The following is a 5,169-nucleotide window of genomic DNA, read 5'->3' on the forward strand; positions in this document are numbered from 1 at the left end:
AGTGAACTGCATTTAAAAAAAAAAAAATCCTGTCTTGTCCAGGTTGAACTTCCCTGGACTGGCACCCTTGGGACCTGAATGGTCCTGAACAAAGGAATTTGCCAGACCAGGGAAGGTCAGGCATCCGGGCTCTCTTGGGGCTCCCCTCCTGGCTGCTGCCCAGGGAAAACTTGGCGGCCTGACCTGCTCTGGCCCACCTGCCTGGTTCTGCTGCGCCAGTGGTGGCAGCTATCCTGGGATTCCCTAGCCTCAGCTGCTTGGCTCCGTGCAAGGCAAGACTGTCACCCCATGGGGCTCTCTGCCTCTGTCCCCCCGGGGTGACAGTCTCTCCCAGGGCTCTCTACTTCCAGGTCCTTGGTCATGTGGGCTGCCGCAGACCAGACCAGTTGTTACTCTGTCTCTGTAGCTTGGGCTCTGATCTAGCAACATCTGTGGTCCTGCATGACCACAGAGTCCCAGACAAGAGAGGTTCAACTTTTAGTTTCATTTACTGTTATTTTGAGGATTCTAAAATAGTAGTGTCCGCCTTTAAGTTCTCCAGTAGAGGCAGAGGAATGAGAACAGGAAGCTGCAGCAGAACCTTCTTTGACAATTGGCAGTCTTTGACAATTGGAAATAACTGTAGGAATCAGCCATTGACATGGAGTTGGACACAAGAATCAAAATGGCTCCTGTTATGTAAATACTGGTCTGTGAAGGTGGGTTGTTTTGCAAATGACTAATCTGGGCTCCAGTCCTGCAACAATAGCCCTTCCAGATGCATCCCTAATTTGCAGTGGGGCACAAAGGTCTGCCTGGGGAAAGTAATTTGCAGGATCAAGACCTCATAAACCAGTTGCTTACATGGGTTACACTGAAATGAAACTGACTATAAAGCATCAATAAAACATGCACATTTGTATTTTATAATGTAATAACCACTTTTTCTATTGGTAAACTAAAGATGCACCTAGTGAAACAAAAGCTAGAGAGTGAAAACCACATCAGTTCTTTACCAACATATGCTAACATCCAATTGCAATCTTTGTCACTTACTCTTATAAAACAGATGTTGTTTATATTGTGATAAAAATACACCAATGACTGATTTGAGGATTAAAACCACAAGTTACTCTTCATTCTAAACCCGTTAGAAAAGTCTAGCCTGGAACACTAGCTGGTATTTAATGAAAGTTTCTTCCACAAGTAGTCGTCACTCATTTGAGTCAGAGGGAGCTCATCTCTGAGTACTCTTCCTTTGCTCACCTGTTTATTTTCCTTTTTCTACTGGGGTTCTTAGTTAACTTACATGAAATCACACGCTTTTCAAGCTGCAGCTATGCCTGTTATAGCCAACAGAGATCAATAGTACTTCAAATGAGCTATGTTGCACCCAGCCTAGCGTAAATGGTTAACTGGTTATAATTAGCCAGTGGGTGTTGTAGCAAGTGGCCCTGTAGAGTCTGCCATAGGCTGGGGTGCTCTGGCTGGGCTGGAGCAGCCCCCGCTCACAGCAGGGGGGTGGATTCCAGCCTAGCAGCACCAAGTTGGGGGGGGGGGGCACTTGGTTTTTGGGTTCTGACAGCAATCGTCACCTTTCTCCACATGGGCATTTGCTCCTTCTCCTTGTGATATTTCACCTCCTGTTCTTTTGTTCGTTCTTCCTTTTCTTCCTTTATCTTTCCCTCCATTTTCTTCCATGTTTCTTTACCTTCTTGGTTCTTTTTTTTAGTGAGGTGCTGCCTTTAGGCAGCAGCCATATATTCTAGTTGGTAGCATTCGACCATTTATCCAGTGAAGACAGATGTGCAAACCTAGACTTGCACTACATTTATAGCCACAGAAAATCAGTTATGGGGGGAGGGGGAGGGTTAACAGTAATGCTTAGGCATTTATACCATAAGGACTTGATCTTTTCAGAGAAATTGAGCCTCCACCTCTCTCAATGGAATTTCGAGTGCCAGCTTTTATATCAAGCCCTATGTTATTTGTAGAGCAGAGGACAGACCTTTGCTTTATCCATGCTTTCTAACCACAAAACTTGCTGCCTCTTATGGTATTTCTATGCCCCCCTAGCACAGGAAACCAGAATTGTCCTTTATTCAAAAAATACTCTTAAAATTGGAGTACATACGTCTACTGAATTAAGTTAAGTGGACTAATGGCCAAAGCTAGGACATCTCATGGGTGTAAGCAAACTACCATTCTGGCAAGCAAAATATCCCTCCTTCAAAATTTGGCATGTGTGGGGATATAAGTACTTGTCCATGTATGTACACACAAATCTCCTGGTATGTTACATTTAAATAGCATAAAATTTTTAATTCAAGTACCAAAAGGGATAGTATTTACTTTCTAAAATGGTGCGACAAAGGAGGATTGTGTTTGATCTTTTCACTTTGTTATATTGCATGTGATTTCTACTACCCTGTAGTAACCCCATGTGCTAGTGCACCATGGGTATTTTGGTGTAATTGTCTCCATGTACACAATGGCTGATATTTTCTGTAACCTGAGCCTGGGGAGAAGGGGGAGATAACCAGGTGACACCTTTTGCCTGGGAAGCTGGACAAAGGCCTGAAGTGGGGCTGGCTGCAGGACTGGGGCAGGTTTCTGAGTGTGGGTTAGTCTCGCTGGCTTGGGGGCAGGAATGGGGAGTAAGGCCCTTGGCTTTGAGCCCCGTGTCCCCAAGATGGATTGTACTGACTGCTTCTGGTTACTGTACTGACATGTCTGTTCTCTGCTGTGTCCCTGTCAACTAATAAACCTTCTGTTCTACCTGCTGGCTGACAGTCACATCTGATTGCTGATGGGCTTGCAGGGCCTGATGACTCCCCACGCCTCAGTGACAAATGGCTTACTGTGAATGAAAATGAAATGTAATGGTTATGGGGATGTTTAGCAGGGACACCAGATGGTGTTATGCTTAAGAAAACAATGGCAAGAACTATTAAAAAAAAGTCCTGGTTAATCATGTAGGAGTACAAACTAGTTTATGTTGAGCTTTTAGAAAATATAAGTGAACACTCACTTTTTAAAAACATCTGCTATGGCTATGACAGGTTTAAAGAGCACCCAGTCTGAAAACATCCTTGTATCTAATTAAATAGTTCATAAGTCATTAATACTAAAGTCATAAAAACTGTTTTATAGGATTCCCCGCCCCCCTCCAAGAATTGCTTCATAGCCTGATTTGCCTTACAGTTACCATGTTTTGCCATCTTCTAGTGATAAGGAATTGCTTCCAAGTGCAGTCAGCTTTTAAATCCAGTCTAAACTCTTCTGGCTTCTCCTGTTCTGTGTGATACCAATTCCATCTGACAAACTCAGCACTGAGCAGCCGCTCACAGCATTGGCTGATGATGGATGTGCATCTCAGAGAGCACCATGTCAAAGCGGAGCTCAGTGCTAGGAAGTGGCTGGCACAATGAGGCAGAGGAGACATCATTCGCTCGCACATTTCTCTAAACCAGACTTAAAAATAGGGATCAGAGCACCATTTGTAGACTGCCAGTGAAAATAAGAGACAATGAAATGGATGTCCTGTTTTCCTCATTTTCATTTAAAACCCATTTCTCAGGATAAAGTGCTCTGTATTTGACCCAGATGCTATTTGTTTTTAAAGTAATCACATGCAGACTGGTATTAGTTCTAGACCCCAGCACCAGGAAATTCATTAGTAATAGGCATTGTTTATATTTCAGTACACCAATAACATTTGTCATTATTCCTCCTTACCTCCGCATAGGAATAATTACAAATTTTTAGGTGTGACCAGGGATTTTGGTGGATTCCATTTTTGGATACCTAATTTGAGAAGCCTGGCAGGGAAGTGATTATTTAGAGGGAAGGTACATAACACTTCCATCAGGCTTCTTTAAAGTGTTGTAAATTGGGTGACCAAAAGCTGAAGCAATCAGAAATCATTGGTCAGGTCTAAAAATCTTGACGCAAATTACTATCATGTGAACAATTGCCTCGGGTTAGGAAGGGATTTCTCTGTGCACATTTGCATTTTTAGGGGGAAATAGCTGGTAGAGAGATGGTGTTTACTTCATATTTGTATAGTGCTTTGCACAATCAAGCCCCAATCTTGACTGCTGCCCAAGATGTTGTTGTAATATTAAATAATTGATAGTTTCCATCAGATACACTAAATTTTCTGTTTCTAGTGTTTCACTACATATCTGCATGACACTGATTTGACCTCTTTGGATATTGAGTTGGAACTAGATTACTGCTTCCTAAACTGAGTTTGTTAGCCTTTGTGTACTATAAAATCATATATTTAGATACTTGAATTTAGGCTTAAAAGTGTCAGAATTTTACAGCCTTGTATTTGATAGTGTGGTGAACAAGTATATCATTAAATAAAATTAGTATATCGTTAAATAAAAAGTGTCTGTACCATAAATTATAGCATGGTATTATGGCCTGTGGCCACTTAGATATGATGTTAAATTCTAAAAAGACGAAATTATATCCCAGTGGAGTTGCATCAGATCTGTAATTTACAGTCCCTAAATCATGTAAAGTATATAACACACTACATTTTTAGATTAAAAATATAAAAAATATAAAGTGCAAATAAGTTGTTATATGAAAAATCTATTCTTACAATATTTGTGTTAAATACTTCAATGGAACACACTATAAATTAGAAAACGAAAGAATGCAGCCCAAAGATGAAAGAAAAAAAGGGGAATTGCTGTATTAATTGTACTATTCCAATGAGCTGTAGGGCTGCAGTGGTTCTTTGTATGGTGTAGCAGTCAGCAGAGACCTTGGGTTAACAAGAAATGGCTCTTACTGAATGCCCAGCTATTGTTTAATCTGCATCTTATTTCATGGATATTATAGTATCACATCACAACCACAGATGATTTCAGCCAAGACGCAATTGCAAGGAAGGCTGGATTGAAGCATTCCTCGTTGCCCTGCTGTCTGGAATTGTCCGCATATCGAGCTGCGGGCAGAGGGATGCAAGGGGGGAACTTAGTTCTCACAATGGGGTTATTTTGCGGGGGCTGGTGGTGTGACTCAGAGGGCGCCCCGAAGGCGGGCAGAGCCTGGGGACGCAGCGGGCGAGGGGCTATCAATGGGAAGGGGGGGGCTTTGCAGGGCTGAGTGGCAGCAGCTGCAGGCTGGGGATCACGTGTGCGAGCTGTCGGGGGGGGGGGGGCACAGTAA

Source organism: Pelodiscus sinensis, chromosome 10, assembly GCF_052426305.1.
Source record: "Pelodiscus sinensis isolate ZL-2025 chromosome 10, ASM5242630v1, whole genome shotgun sequence".
NCBI lineage: Eukaryota > Metazoa > Chordata > Testudines > Trionychidae > Pelodiscus > Pelodiscus sinensis.